The sequence below is a fragment of the Pseudophryne corroboree genome, chromosome 1, assembly GCF_028390025.1.
Source record: "Pseudophryne corroboree isolate aPseCor3 chromosome 1, aPseCor3.hap2, whole genome shotgun sequence".
Lineage (NCBI taxonomy): Eukaryota > Metazoa > Chordata > Amphibia > Anura > Myobatrachidae > Pseudophryne > Pseudophryne corroboree.
In genome coordinates, this window is record NC_086444.1 from 1,212,937,446 (window position 1) to 1,212,954,489 (window position 17,044).

The following is a 17,044-nucleotide window of genomic DNA, read 5'->3' on the forward strand; positions in this document are numbered from 1 at the left end:
CTGAAGGAGACTGTCCTTTATAGACTCAGATAAGCCGAGGCGAAACTGACTGCGCAGGGCTGGGTCATTCCAGCCACAGTCGTTCGACCAACGGCGAAACTCTGTACAATAAACCTCTGCAGGATTTCTACCCTGTCTGAGAGCGCGTAACTGACTCTCAGCGGATGCCTCTCTATCAGGGTCATCATACAAAAGCCCTAAAGACCCCAAAAAAGCGTCGACTGACAACAATGCCGGATCCTCTGCTTTTAAACCAAATGCCCAGGTCTGAGGATCCCCCTGGAGCAAAGAAATAATGATTCCAACCCGCTGAGATTCAGTACCTGAGGAGATTGGTCTTAAACGAAAATAAAGTTTACAGGATTCTTTAAAATTAAAAAACTCCTTCCTATCACCAGAAAAACGGTCAGGCAAGTGCATTTTTGGTTCAGGGACTACCCTCTGGGAAGTTCGTAAAAGATCTTCCTGCGACTTCACCCGCAGGGAAAGATCCTGAACCATCTGAGTAAGTTCTTGAGTCTGGCTGACTAGGAGCTGACCAGGATTTAGCCCTAAACCTGTGGGATTCATGAGGCCGATAACTCTTACAAAACTGAATAAGGAAAAAATCAAACCCTGTTTAATTTTAAGTTTTGGTTTGGCCGGTAATAATGTTATGATTCCAGTACTCCTGACCGGAGGAGATCTTATGACAATGGCCTGAGTACTGGAAGGGAATGCTGGTTACGGGAGCAGGAAAGACTAGTTGCCCCTGGCGCCCTAACTCTATTGTCTCACCCGTGCTATCGGAAATCCCTTGCGAGACTATGGTTTCTTGAGCCCCTGGCAGCCACGTTTGAAAGGCGGATTATGTCTGCCCAACTCCGGTGCCCCCCGGTCTTAGTGAGAGACAAAGGGAAATCCGAGGCAGGATGATGACAAGAGGACCTCTGACTACAACAGGCCAAGGGCAACAAGCTAACTATCCAAACTTGAAGTATGCGCGGAAAAACCGCCAGATAAAAGGACAACCAAAATCCACTAGTCCATTACTCCTACCCAGCACCGCTGGATACCAGAGTGGATCTGTGGGAGCGGAATCCTCCGCAAAAGCTCCGAAACACAAATAATAAATAATAAAGCGGCCAAGCCGCAACACACGGCTACGCCGCGACTCACGAACACCACTGGATGTTTAACGGTGCTCAGTCAGGACTCTAGGAACAGATGACGACTTCCGAGTGCAGGACAACTGAGGACAGGAACGACCGGATACAGCAGGACTGGAAACACTCTCAGCAAACAGATACAGCATGCAGGAAGCTATTACCGGCGTCTGTGTGAGGCACTGCAAGAGCATATAAACCGAAGCCCTCCAATCAACTGCTGCCAGTGCTGATTGCATGAATGCCGTGCAGCTGCCTTGCTGCACGGCCAGGAAACAGGTGCCCTTACTAATTTAAATGGACCCAGCAACGGGGAACGCGGTCCGCCAGTGGCGTCCCCGTTGCTAGGGTCCGTGCGGCTCCGTGCGCCCGGCGTCTAGCATTGCCAGGGAGCCGGCGGCTGTACGCGCACGGCGTCCCTGGTTGCTAGGCGCCGGGCCGCACCGACGAGCGGACCCCGGCGCCTAACACTTGTACACGTACCTGTATCCTAGATGGGAGAGGATAGGTCTCTAAGGCTGTAAAGACACTGGAGAAAGATCAATCCATCTGCGGACATACCCACTCTTGACACGCATCCACACAAGGAACAAACTTGCACTAAATATGTTAGGGAATTTGCAAGCTCTTCACCTCCAACTTCCGGGAATGAATGGCCAATGAAAGGAGGAATTTTGGGCCTCAATTTCTCCAATGTTGGAACCTGCGAGAGAGTCTGGCATCTATCCACATCCTGATGCAGGGGCACCTTAACCCGAGACAAGGGTCACTGCGGGTCCTGACGTGGAGACTCTGGCACAATTTAAGTAGAAAGGTTCTCCACTGCTTCCTGCACCAGCAATGCATTTTCCAGTAGCCGGACTGTGGATTCTAAAGTGTCAAATTGATGCAGCTGGACCCAGCAAGCAATCTTAGCAGGAGATCAATTCCACTAGACGGGCACAATTATTGCAGCTAGAGCCACTTAACAGCAGGGCTGGCCTGCTTCAGGGACACAACACACAGCCTCACATTAGGGTCATCGTAGACAGACCTGAATTTCTGCCAGTAGCCTTTAGAAAGAGGCCAACTTGGTCGGCTACAGCAGCCTTTACTTGGTCATAATCTTGTGCATCTTCCAGTGAGAGGGTAGCACATGCAGACTGGGCATCCCCTGTTAGCAGAGGGGCAATCTCTATGGCCCAGGATTCTTTGGGACATGCATGCAAGTTAACAACCTTTTCAAAGTGGTAAGAAAGGGCTACACATCTTCTGAGACCTGCATTTTGGGGAGTACTGGAGCATTCACTACTGCTTGCCTCTGTTTAAAGAAGTCCAACATCTGTTGCATAACGGATTCCATGTTCGTGTATTTATGATCCTCTGCACAGGATGCACTGTTTTCCACTACTGACACCACAATGTAGTGGGTAAGTTCCATACGACCAATGGTAAACAGAGGTATTGCAAACAAGTAAGCTTTGTTCCCGGCTGATAGGCATAGCCACTGTAACAGCTTCTTACAAAGGAACCATAAACAATTCAAATATAACATTTCAGCTTACTTGAAGACAGTAGTGCAAATAGACCCATTCTACCACAATGAGGCACATGATTCATACATGAGGCACATACAGTACAAACAGTATACATTCATGAGACACACATACTGTACATGACACACACATACATACAGGACATACATACATACATACATACATACATCACACCATATAAACAGTACACAATTCATACATAAAGTACACACCTGAAACAGACCTGGTAATTGTGAGGCCACTAGCCCCCAGACAATGCCTTGGGGGCCCTCTCCAGTTGGTGTCATTGAGGTAGACAAAGACTGTGAGGACCCCAGGTTCATATGTGCATTGTTTTCACCTATTACTCCTCTCCACCTTCAGAAAGGCAGCGTTCACAGCTCTGCATGGGCCCCAGAGTTGTATTTGGGTTCTGGGATCACAGCAGAAAACACACAATAGCAAGGTACAAGAGCACCTTTATTTTATACACATTAAGCATACAATATAAAACTGTAACCACAATATGTACAGTATATTCAGGTAGCATTAATACAAATTACAGTTAAAATTATATAAGAGAAAAACCACACAAAGGGTTAGTCAGTAGTCACCTCTCAGGGCAAGTGAGCAGAATCCTTTGCACGGCTTTTAGGCTCCACTGGGTGTTCTGCTGCAAGACTTGCTGATCCAGGCCTCTTGTGGCCTGATGGTCCTCCACCCGCCAAAGGTAGGGCGTGCTAACCAGTCCCCCAACTCCAGCCGGCACATCAGCCACATGACTGGGACATCTCCTGATGGAGCAAATGCTTAGCTGCGTATACTAGACCCTCTCCGCAGAGCCAGCTCTCCAGATAAACAGGCTGACAGGATCTCCCAACACCTGGCAACAGTATCATTACAAACCTCCTTACAAGGCAGGAGCTTCACTCATCTAACTCCAAAATCCCTTCCGCATGACCTTTTAAAACCTTTGATACTTGTGGAGTTAGGAGACAACTCTGCCTCTGGGATTGGTTGGATTTTTAATCCTAACATTTAAATGTATCCAAGGACACCATTGGACCCCCCGTGGGGATGAAGACAGGTTGTCTGCTGAAAGGCCATCCAGAACAAACGGCACTAATTATGGAAATAAGAAGGTTGGCTGCCCTGGGGCCATAACCTGAGTAACTTTTAACCCGTTGTAGTCATTTGCGATGTCAGGGGTCATACAGCTGATCAGGGCTTCCTGTGAGGGAGTAGAGAGAGGGGAGCTGTGTGGAGTGTCAGATTGGACATCATGTCCTTCACACAGCCAAATGTCCTAGAACAGCTTACCTGTTTGGGCACAAACTTGACAACAAGCACTTACACCCATTAGTGCAATATAATCACATGTACAGTATACGTGTCATAGGCATTTTGTAGGAAACATATCAGGTGAAGAAATATATTCCCTGACAGGCACAAACACTTATATACTGTAGCACGAGGGAGCCATGAGGCTATGCTGTACATACAATATACTTTCCTGTTAATGTCCACAATAGTATGGAATGCACACCTCCATTGAGCATGCAAGCAGTGGGCCATAGAGGCTAACACTCAGTTATATCCTGCATCCTGGACTTAAATACTGAATGCAGGAACAGGTTGGCAAAAAGTACACTTGGGCCTGGAGTCAAGTCATGACAATGACTACCCCCAACTCTAGGCCTCCATTCCCCAGCAGCAGTGCCACCATGTCCATTGGGCTAAGGCCGGCAGGGGAGAGTGCTAACATAGCCCAGGATCTCAGCATGACCGGCAGCATGAAAGTCCGGGCAGCTACGGGAGACCCGCACCGTTAACTGTACATCCTACAGCAGCAGCCACAGGGGACCCGAGGCCGCATCAGCAACAGGATGGTCTCCAGGACCACAATAGTGGCTTTGACACACAACATCACCTATGTGCCTGGACGCCACATGTTATGAATTGGGTCAGTCCTGCTGGAGTTCAGATATGCCACAATATGTTCTCTGCATTATAGCTGACACTTCTGTGTTGGGACGCCCATCCTTTGGGTCATATGCACACATTCTAGAGTAGTGTTTGGGGTTAGAATCTTACTGCAGATGCAGGCATCATAAAACACTCCGATGGAAACACTGCTGCCCTAGTGGCAGCCCCTCTGCGGGTTTTCCATGGCACCCAGGGCACGTGCCCTGCTCACCCTGCCCTAGTTATGCCACTCATCTAAAGGATACCATTTCAAGGATGCATTTAGAACCGGAGATTGAACTGGACTAGGGTTTTGAAATACTTTAGATTTTAAAATGAATTTTTTTTACAAACATTGCTGCTTAGGATTATTATGTGGCCTAACTTCCATGAGAACATCAGGACCAGAAGGAGAAAAGAAGACTCTTTTTTGGGTGCACTCTTAATTTGAACAATATATAGACTTAACAAGATGAGATATAATATTTAAAATCAATTTTTATTAACACAAATTAAGATATTTAGTGGTTAATGAGAGAAGGAGTAGTCATAAAATGAAAACAATATAAACAATTAGCAAAATTGCTGATATGATAGTGATGTTTATGCAGTCCTGGCTGGCGGAGTTAGATCTAAATGCGGTAAATGAATTGAATATTTACATATTAGAATATTTGAATGGTACGTTCTACTAACAAAGATCAACAAAGTTGTGACCCTGTCCTATATTGGTGCCAGTAATATGCTTTAATGAAGAAGTGAAAATGAATAGAAAGAAGAGCAAAGGAAATGAGAGAGCAGAGTGAATCTGCTGTCAGTGTTAGACACTGAGCATGTGTGACCAACGCGTGCTCTACTAAACTGAGTATTCCTCAATGGTCCCCTACTTGAGTACTGACCCAGCCCAACACTGATTAGCTTCCAAGTTCGGACGGTTTTGGGCGTTTCCAGTGTGGTATGATAGTAGGGAAATTGAAACGCCAATGGGAAGCTCTGGAATCACTGATGAGAGTTCACGAATTACATAGTATCAAAGTAAAGTGACAGAAGTTAACTGATAGAAGAAAATAGATGGATCTGCTGCCAGTGTTAGACGGGGATATACCCAGAATCAGTGGTGAGAGTCCATGAAATTAAATGTAGATGGAAGCAAAGAAGAGGAGTACACATTGGTACCTATATCGGTTAAATGATTTAAAATTCTCAGAAAAAGAGAGAAAAGGAAAGGCACATGTCAGGATGGACTGATCAGAATTAAATATCCATACAAATATGCAGTTGCTGAATTGGACAAAATAGTAATATTGTCACTAGATAATATACTGGATTGTAGTCCAATATGTGCAGAATGTGATCTCTATAATTATGTTAATCAGGTATAAGGTGTTGTGTCCTTACCCAAAAATAAAAATTACAACTGGGTTAATACTGGGTACAACAACAGTACTGCAATCTCTATATTAATGCTCGATATAAAGAAGAGTCGTTTATGATGGTGGTATTCTTCTAAATAAACAGTGCAAGTTAACAATGTACCCAGTAATATTGCTGTAGAAAAGCACAAGAGGGCAGGGGGGGATAAAGAGCAGGGTTGGGTGAGTCATGTATACAACATGAGATGCAATCTCAGTGAAAGATACAAAGTATTGCAAGAAACTAGTACCTGTAGGAAAACAGAACTAGAAACAAAGATAATATTGTAGTAGGTATAAAGACAGTGTGCTCAATAAATTTAATTATCACAGCGCATGTATAAATATTGCTAATATTGTAGCAAGTATAAAGACAGTGTGCTGAATAAATTTAAATATCACAGCGCATGTATAAAGTATAAAGACAGTGTGCTGAATAAATTTCAATATCACAGCGCATGTATCAATCCCAGCATATATTGCTAATTGGGAATAAAAGAATAAGATTAGAGAAAAACCCTTGGGATTTTTATGATACAGACATATCTATATTAAATAATTAGCAGGAGATATAAATGCTGACTCAAACCAGCAGGGAATGATAGATGTCCAATCTGTGCGGGTCTCAAGCTGATCGTGACGGATAGGAGAAAGTTTGGATATTACCCGCGATGACTGGATGTAGTAACCCCTTCCACCACGCTGAGGTCTTGTTCTGAAAGGTGCCGCCGGCCCGGCAGCCCCAGACAGGTGCAGGAACACGTCCGCTAATCAGTTCAAGTGTGGCGATGTCGGAAGAGGCACGGGACCGCCGCTGGAGAGGAGAAGGAGACACAGGACACGGGTGGGTGAGAAGAACGTCCGCTACTGTAGTCAGCCAGGACAATAGGTGAAGTCGGAAAACGCGTTTCACCCGTCCACCCTTGCTCTCCCCCCCCCCCCCCCCTGCCCTCTTGTTCTTTTCTACAGCAATATTACTGGGTACATTGTTATCTTGCACTGTTTATTTAGAAGAATACCACCATCATAAACGACTCTTCCTTATATCGAGCATTAATATAGAGATTGCAGTACTGTTGTTGTACCCAGTATTAACCCAGTTGTAATTTTTATTTTTGGGTAAGGACACGACACCTTATACCTGATTAACATAATTATAGAGATCACATTCTGCACATATTGGACTACAATCCAGTATATTATCTAGTGACAATATTACTATTTTGTCCAATTCAGCAACTGCATATTTGTATGGATATTTAATTCTGATCAGTCCATCCTGACATGTGCCTTTCCTTTTCTCTCTTTTTCTGAGAATTATAAACCATTTAACCGATATAGGTACCAATGTGTACTCCTCTTCTTTGCTTCCATCTACATTTAATTTCATGGACTCTCACCACTGATTCTGGGTATATCCCCATCTAACACTGGCAGCAGATCCATCTATTTTCTTCTATCAGTTAACTTCTGTCACTTTACTTTGATACTATGTAATTCGTGAACTCTCATCAGTGATTCCAGAGCTTCCCATTGGCGTTTCAATTTCCCTACTATCATACCACACTGGAAATGCCCAAAACCGTCCGAACTTGGAAGCTAATCACTGTTGGGCTGGGTCAGTACTCAAGTGGGGGACCATTGAGGAATACTCAGTTTAGTAGAGCACGCGTTTGTCCCACATGCTCAGTGTCTAACACTGACAGCAGATTCACTCTGCTCTCTCATTTCCTTTGCTCTTCTTTCTATTCATTTTCACTTCTTCATTAAAGCATATTACTGGCACCAATATAGGACAGGGTCACAACTTTGTTGATCTTTGTTAGTAGAACGTACCATTCAAATATTCTAATATGTAAATATTCAATTCATTTACCGCATTTAGATCTAACTCCGCCAGCCAGGACTGCATAAACATCACTATCATAACAGCAATTTTGCTACTTGTTTATATTGTTTTCGTTTTTTGACTACTCCTTCTCTCATTAACCACTAAATATCTTAAATTGTGTTAATAAAAATTGATTTTAAATATTATATCTCATCTTGTTAAGTCTATATATTGTTCAAATTAAGAGTGCACCCAAAAAAAGAGTCTTCTTTTCTCCTTGTTGTTCAATGTTCTAAACACTGACTCTGGGTGCACCACCAAACTATTTAAAAATCAGAAAACTTAGTTTTCTTGTTATTTCATAATTTTGGTATCAGTAAAATTATAAAAATTGTATCTCTATCATATCCTGTGCGGTATTCCCCAAACCTTTTGAACATCAGGACCAGGCCTAATACCCCTTCAGCTGACAACATTAGGCTTACCTCTCAAGGTGAGCAGGGAGTGGGGGGGGGATACCAGGACCAGCATGGACATTTCCAGTGTACTTTAAAAAGCTCACAACTTTCTCATACCAACCCATACTGCTGCCATGACAAGGGGATTTATAGTTTTATCAAAATCGTGTTATCCCAATTTTTTCCTTCTTTTGGTTTCCTACAACAACAGTGAATTTCCACCCCACTGTGTGCTATTCCTGTAATATGTACAGTACCTCCACTGCACACCTTGCCATCTGCAACCTATGAAATGCACCCCAGATGGTTGCATCTGATGGTTCCTCCACTGGCAGGATGTGCTTCACATGGATCTTTCCATACAGGGTTTATTATATGCTACACATGTGTCAGTTTTCCACATGTATGGGGCCTTGTATGGCTATACTCCAACAGTGTAACCTTTATAGTGTGTCCAACATGGCTGCCTCATCTAGTACACTTATGGACAGGTTTTTTTGGGGCCCTTGTCTGAGTCTTAGGACACTGCAATTACCACATTTGGTGTAATCTGTTCTATGAGTAGACTATTCCACCCAGGTTAAGCCTACGCCGCAGCACACCCAAGATGACTGCTCCACCTGGTACCTGTGAGGATGGAATACACAACCCATAGACATTATTACCCAAAATTTCTGCACTAATCTTGAATTATGCTTATGGTGTGCTCAATGTTTTATTTTTATGTCTGTGTGGCTTATCTATTGCTGTATTGCTTAAATCTTCTGTATTATGTGCATTTCTGTTTGATGTGTGTAAAGTGCCTTGAGTCCTGCTGGAGAAAGTGCACTATATAAATAGAATTATTATTATCAGTATTATAATGATTATTATTATTATTATTATTATTATTACTACTAATATCCCTCTCCACTTTATATCTCTTCAAGCTTTAATAAAACAGCTACTATAGAGCCATAAATAGACATTTTGGTGCTGTGTGGCAGTAAGAGAATTGGTGTCTTCCACCCTCCATTCTTTAAACAGGAACAGGGCAAAAATATAGGGGCATGGTTTTATGGGGAAGGGGGGTGGCCACAGAATAGTACCAATCCACATTACACCGCACAGTGGGGTCATTCTGGTGTGGATGTAAAATGCTGGGGAGGCCTCAGTTGTAGGGGCTGGAGTGTAAGTGAACCGGGATGGTTGGATAGGTTTATTAGACATGCAGAGGACTAGGCACTGAAGCCCGAAGGTGTGATGAAGACAACGTGGTAAAATAAAGTATGTTTATTAAACACACAGTTCTGATACACCTAGGCAGTTCAAGTAATTCAATGGTAGATTGTGCAATGAAAACAACAGTACAGTTCCTTTAGCACAGTGGTCGAAGGATATTGGGCAATATAGAATGAGCTGGTAATAAAGTCACTGCAAGACCCAGAGATGTAATGTCTGTTAGCCACAACTGACCACTGTAGAGGGAAACAAGCATGTACTGACCAGCAGGTTATACTCTGAGAGCTGGAGTCGAGATAGATGCACAGAGGTTGAGAAGAACACAGAAGAACTGCCGGGGAAACCGGATGGAACTGGTCCAGACGGGAAAGTGTAGCAGAACTCACCGATGATGTTAGAGTCCGATGGTGAGTACCGATGGTGATGAATATCGATGAAGCTGGAGATCGATGGCGGAACACCGATGGAGCTGGAGATCGATGGCGGAACACAGATGAAGCTGGAGATCGATGGCAGAACACCGATGGAGCCGGAGATCGATGGCAGAACAACAATGAAGCTGGAGATCGATGGCAGAACACAGATGGAGCTGGAGATCGATGGCGGAACACCAATGGAGCTGGAGAGCTGCAAACAACAGGAGTGGAGAGATACTAAACACTGCTGGAAGCTAGAATCAGAACAGAGTCCAACGCTGGAAGCTGAAAGCCAATGTAGGTATCACAGCAGATAACCAAGGAGCAGAGCTGGAACAATGGAAGTCAGGCTGCACCGCAAGCTGGTAACCGGTGCGGGTCTCTAAGTGGAGCTGAATCTCAGGAGCTGGAATACCTGGAGATTAGAACTCTAGATTGCACAGACAGGAGAGACATGTGTACAAGATTTGACAACCAAAGCAATGTCAATTATCCAGCCTTGGAGCAGGATATTTATCCCAGCTGGTGAGCAGGGATTGGATGGATAATTAGGCAGAGTCCAGAGTGTAGCTGCTGGGTAATCAGGCAGAGTACAGAGTGCAAAAAACATGGGTTACCATAAGAGAATGGTAATGGACTCTCCTATTTAAGGGCACTCTTGTATCTTCATAGACATACCCCATATGGTATTGAACAAAATTATAAAACTTTACTTTATTCTATATATTAATAAAATGGAATGTACAGTATTCACTCCTCAGTTTAAAAGGCGAAATATTTACCAAGACACATTTAATAACATACAACATAAATGTAAATTAAAATTGTACAGGTTTTTATACTGGGCTTCGGCCCTGTTTGATCATCTAAGTCGTATTGAATATTACATTAGATTGTCTGCAAGGAGATAAGGATCGGCAAGGCTTTAACGTGTGTTCCTGGCTTCTGCTGTCCCGTATCTGCTCCAGCATTGAATATGGGCTGAGAGACCCCTACTGGCACCAGCCAATGTAGCTCAAGAGTAATATCAGGGTTTATAGATGTGCCTAATGTCCTCTACTTTTGGCTGATGACCATATGTCCGCGCAGCCAATGAAAGGACCCATCGGCACTCCTGAGCCCCAACAATGAAAGAGAGTTAGAGATTGACAGTCTCAGGCATACAGATGTAGCCACCTTTATCTTGACTGGCTGAGGCGTTTGTCCCGATCGAGCATACGCAGCGTAGGGAGGCGCGCCTAGTCACAGAGAGGCGTACCTAATCGCACGGAGGCAGACAGAGCGTTTGGCGTTACCTTTACGTGTAATACCTGCGATCATCCACCAGCTGTCGCCTTTTACAATCACCACTGCGCATGCGTGTGGTCTCCCGTAAAATACAATACTGAAATATATAATAAGGACTACTTTACTAAGCGTCTCATTACGCTGCATACAGTAAATACTCATTACGCTGCATTATTTAATACAGTAAATACTCATTATGCTGCATTATTTAATACAGTATACACGGTACAGACGCAAATAGTACAGCATACAGTATATGATCCATCTACAGTACTTTATGAATATGTGAGCGTCCAAGTCCCGCAGACAAAACAACATAAAATCAGTAGTTTACACTGTCGCAAATGGACGTGTTAGAAGTTCACTATTGCCTCTTGAGATTAGGAATTTTGTACAGTATGTTAGCGTCCTAATCCTATAGCCATTACAGCATAATCAAAACCAATGGATTTATTCATCTGTCTGCGGCGAAGTGGTGAAGTGTTCCGCTTCCTATACTCAGAGTCCCGAGTTAGATTTCTAAAGTACGAATGCATGTTAGTTTTTTCCAGACACTTTATTATTTTTTTATTCACATAAACCAGGGCAAAGCTGCAGGAGCGGTTCTGTTAAGGTTCTATGCACCGTACAGTACACATACAATTCAGTAGCAGGGCAGACTCAATTGAAATGGCTACCACCTATGACTCCTTGCTCCACGGAGGCCCAAGGCTACGGAGCAAGTAACAGTCCAGATTGTGCAGGCTATGGGGCAATGCTGAAGGAGCGTCACAATCCCCTAGCTAAAATACACAGGGGCGATAGGACTAAGCGAGGTATATGCACATAACGATACACTGCAAAGTTCCTCATGGTTTTAATTATGCCTTTTCTTTGAACACAGTATTTTCGACTGCCTCGCCCTACACCCATCCCACTTTCCCCTTCCCCCCTGGGAGCCTGCAATGTACATGCAGTAGACAGGGAGAGAGTTCCGATCAGGTTACAAGACGTGCAACAGTATACTACTGTATGTAGGAAAATCCCCCGCCCACTCTGATTTATGTGAAACCTGTGTGCACCCTTCCATTGAATGTATAACAAAGAAAAAAAATAATAATAAAGTGAATGTTACAGGAACACATTAAAAAAAGGTTGGCACTTCCTTCCCATTGGTGTTGGTTTATGCCTTAGGGGACTCGGACGCAAATACTTGTATTTGAAAAGCACGTATTTTCCACTGCCTCTCCCTACCCCCATTGCCCTTCCCCCCTGGGAGCCTGCACAGGTCATGCAGTGGACAGGGAGGGAGTTCAGGTCAGGTACAATACACAAATGCCGACAATCTACAGTACTGTGTTGCTCAGTTAGTTGCGTCGGAATACACTAGTTTATACTCATTACCGCTGTGTATTTGTATATAGCGGAATGAATCGCTGCTGCAGATTTACTTTGATTTATGTGAAACCTGTGTGCACCCTTTCATTGAATGTATAACAAAGAAAAACAATAATAAAGTGAATGTCACGGGAACATATAAAAAAAAAAAAGGTTGGCACTTTGGGACTCAAAGCTGGGACTCTCAGTGTGGGATGTAAGAGCCTTCATCGCTAGGTTGGTATGGAAGAGGAGACAATTAGCTACCAGAGGGTACCAACTCCAAGTTTCTGTGATCCCCACAAGGCTCATGGCAAGCGTCGGAACCCATGGTGGGTCTGAATTAACGGGCCCATTATAGTCTATGGGAAAATGAGTCCACTTTGCGTACTGATATCTCTGGTTCTGGGTGTCCCAGAGACTCGGGACTGATACCATTTAAAAGAGGAGACTCTTGGCTTTCAGGGCAGACCAACGACTAGTTTATGTGACACTGGAAAGGGAAACAGTAAGCAACCGTATATCGGGTCCCCTCCAGTTGTCCGCCTAGCTTGCACAGGATGCAGGGTTTCTGGCTAGCTAGGAAATACTGTACAGAAATGCTAAGCATGGTAATTTGACATCCAGGAACATAGGGAGGAGTTTATCTCTCTCCATTATACTTAGAAAAATTACACTTGCCACTGTACGTTACACGCTGTTCGTGCTAATTAGTACAATAGTAGAACATACTGTACAGAGATACTAAGTACAGTGATTTGGCATCCACAAACTTAGGGAGGAGCTTTAATCTCTCTCCATTGTAATCTTTCTAAGCATAATGGAGAGAGATAAAAGCTCCTCCCTAAATTCCTGGATGTTAAATTGCCATCCAGAGTATCGCTGTACTCTATGCTCTACTAGTGTACTAATTAGCACGAACAGCTTGTAACATACAGTGGCAAGTTTAATACTTCTATGTATAATGGAGAGAGATAAAAGCTCCCCAGTAAGTTCCTGGATGCCACATCACTGTACTTAGTATCTCTGTACAGTATTTTCTGTTAGGGTACTAATTAGCTGTTCGTGCTAATTAGTACCCTAATAGAACATACTGTACAGAGATACTAAGGACGGTGATTTGGTATCCAGGAACTTACTGAGGAGCTTTTATCTCTCTCCATTATACATAGAAAGATTAAACTTGCCGCTGTATGTTACAAGCTGTTCGTGCTAATTAGTACCCTAATAGAACATACTGTACAGAGATACTACAGACAGTGATTTGGCATCCAGGAACTTAGGGAGGAGCTTTTATCTCTCTCCAATATTCTTAGAAAGATTACAGCGGAGAGAGATAAAAGCTCCTCCCTAAGGTTCCTGGATGCCAAATCACTGTCTGTAGTATATCTATACAGTATGTTCTACTAGTGTACTAATTAGCACGAGCAGCTTGTAACGTACAGTGGCAGTTTTGATCTTTCTATGTATAATGTAGAGAGATAAAAGCTCCTCCCTCAGTTCCTGGTTGCCAAATCACCATCCTTAGTCTCTCTGTATAGTATTTTCTATTAGGGTACTAATTAGCACGAACAGCTAATTAGTACCCTAATAGAAAATACTGTACAGAGATACTAAGTACAGTGATGTGGCATCCAGGAACTTACTGAGGAGCTTTTATCTCTCTCCATTATACATAGAAAGATTAATCTTGCCACTGTACGTTACAAGCTGTTCGTGCTAATTAGTACACTAGTAGAACATACTGTACAGAGATACTACATACAGTGATTTGGCATCCAGGAACCTTAGGGAGGAGCTTTTATCTCTCTCCATTATGCTTAGAAAGATTACAATGGAGAGAGAATAAAGCTCCTCCCTAAGTTCGTGGATGCCAAATCACTGTACTTAGTATCTCTGTACAGTATGTTCTACTAGTGTACTAATTAGCACGAACAGCTTGTAACGTACAGTGGCAAGTTTAATCTTTCTATGTATAATATAGAGAGATAAAAGCTCCTCCCTAGGTTCCTGGTTGCCAAATCACCGTCCTTAGTATCTCTGTATAGTATTTTCTATTAGGGTACTAATTAGCACGAACAGCTAATTAGTACCCTAATAGAAAATACTGTACAGAGATACTAAGTATAGTGATGTGGCATCCAGGAACTTACTGAGGAGCTTTTATCTCTCTCCATTATACATAGAAAGATTAATCTTGCCACTGTACGATACAAGCTGTTCGTGCTATTTAGTACACTAGTAGAACATAGAGTACAGCGATACTCTGGACAGCAATTTGGCATCCAGGAATTTAGGGAGGAGCTTTTATCTCTCTCCATTATACTTAGATAGATTACAATGGAGAGATTAAAGCTCCTCCCTAAGTTCGTGGATGCCAAATCACTGTACTTAGTATCTCTGTACAGTATGTTCTACTAGTGTACTAATTAGCACGAACAGCTTGTAGAAAATACTTGTAGAAAGTAGCTAATAGAAAATACTGTACATAGATACTAAGTATAGTGATGTGGCATCCAGGAACTTACTGAGGAGCTATTATCTCTCTCCATTATACATAGAAAGATTAATCTTGCCACTGTAGGTTACAAGCTGTTCGTGCTATTTAGTACACTAGTAGAACATAGAGTACAGCGATACTCTGGACAGCAATTTGGCATCCAGGAATTTAGGGAGGAGCTTTTATCTATCTCCATTATACTTAGATAGATTACAATGGAGAGATTAAAGCTCCTCCCTAAGTTCGTGGATGCCAAATCACTGTACTTAGTATCTCTGTACAGTATGTTCTACTAGTGTACTAATTAGCACGAACAGCTTGTAACGTACAGTGGCAGTTTTGATCTTTCTATGTATAATGAAGAGAGATACAAGCTCCTCCCTCAGTTCCTGGTTGCCAAATCACCATCCTTAGTTTCTCTGTATAGTATTTTCTATTAGGGTACTAATTAGCACGAACAGCTAATTAGTACCCTAATAGAAAATACTTTACAGAGATACTAAGTACAGTGATGTGGCATCCAGGAACTTACTGAGGAGCTTTTATCTCTCTCCATTATACATAGAAAGATTAATCTTGCCACTGTACGTTACAAGCTGTTCGTGCTAATTAGTACACTAGTAGAACATACTGTACAGAGATACTACATACAGTGATTTGGCATCCAGGAACCTTAGGGAGGAGCTTTTATCTCTCTCCATTATGCTTAGAAAGATTACAATGGAGAGAGAATAAAGCTCCTCCCTAAGTTCGTGGATGCCAAATCACTGTACTTAGTATCTCTGTACAGTATGTTCTACTAGTGTACTAATTAGCACGAACAGCTTGTAACGTACAGTGGCAAGTTTTTATCTCTCTCCATTATACTTAGAAAGATTACAATGGAGAGAGATAAAAGCTCCTCCCTAAGTTCGTGGATGCCAAATCACTGTCCTTAGTATCTCTGTACAGTATGTTCTACTAGTGTACTAATTAGCACAAACAGCTTGTAACGTACAGTGGCAAGTGTAATTTTTCTAAGTATAATGGAGTGAGATAAAAACTCCTCCCTATGTTCCTGGATGTCAAATTACCATGCTTAGCATTTCTGTACAGTATTTCCTATCTAGCCAGAAACCCTGTATCCTGTGCAAGCTAGGCGGACAACTGGAGGGGACCCGAAACACGGTTGCTTCCCGTTTCCTTTTCCAGTGTCACATAAACTAGTGGTTGGTCTGCCCCGAAAGCCAAGAGTCTCCTCTTTTGTATGGTACCAGTCCTGAGTCTCTGGGACACCCAGAACCAGAGATATCAGTACGCAAAGTGGACCCATTTTCCCATAGACTATAATGGGACCGTTAATTCAGACCCACCATAGGTTCCGACGCTTGCCATGAGCCTTGTGGGGGTCACAGAAACTTGGGGTTGGTACCCTCCGGTAGCTAATTGTCTCCCCTTCCATACCAACCTAGTGATGAAGGCTCCCATCTCCCATGCTGAGAGTCACAAAGTGCCAACCTTTTTTTTTCTATGTTCCCGTGACATTCACTTTATTATTGTTTTTCTTTGTTGTACATTCAATGAAAGGGTGCACACAGGTTTCACATAAATCAAAGTAAATCTGCAGCAGCGATTCATTCCGCTATATACAAATACACAGCGGTAATGAGTATAAATTAGTGTATTCCAACGCAACTAACTGAGCAACACAGTACTGTAGATCGTCAGCATTTGTGTATTGTACCTGATCTGAACTCCCTCCCTGTCCACTGCATGACCTGTGCAGGCTCCCAGGGGGGAAGGGCGATGGGGGTAGGGAGAGGCGGTGGAAAATACTGTGCTTTTGAAATACAAGTATTAACGTCCGAGTCCCCTAAGGCATAAACCAACACCAATGGGAAGGAAGTGCCAACCTTTTTTTAATGTGTTCCTGTAACATTCACTTTATTATTATTATTTT

At 43.0% G+C, this 17,044-nt stretch overlaps 2 pseudogenes; one reads left to right on the forward strand and one right to left on the reverse strand.

Moving 5' to 3' along the window:
• Positions 1-5,474: 5,474 nt before the first annotated feature.
• On the reverse strand, positions 5,475-5,593 carry LOC134950244 (5S ribosomal RNA; annotated as a pseudogene).
• Positions 5,594-7,584: 1,991 nt separating this feature from the next.
• LOC134952803 (5S ribosomal RNA) lies at positions 7,585-7,703 on the forward strand (annotated as a pseudogene).
• The last annotated feature ends 9,341 nt before the right edge of the window (positions 7,704-17,044 follow it).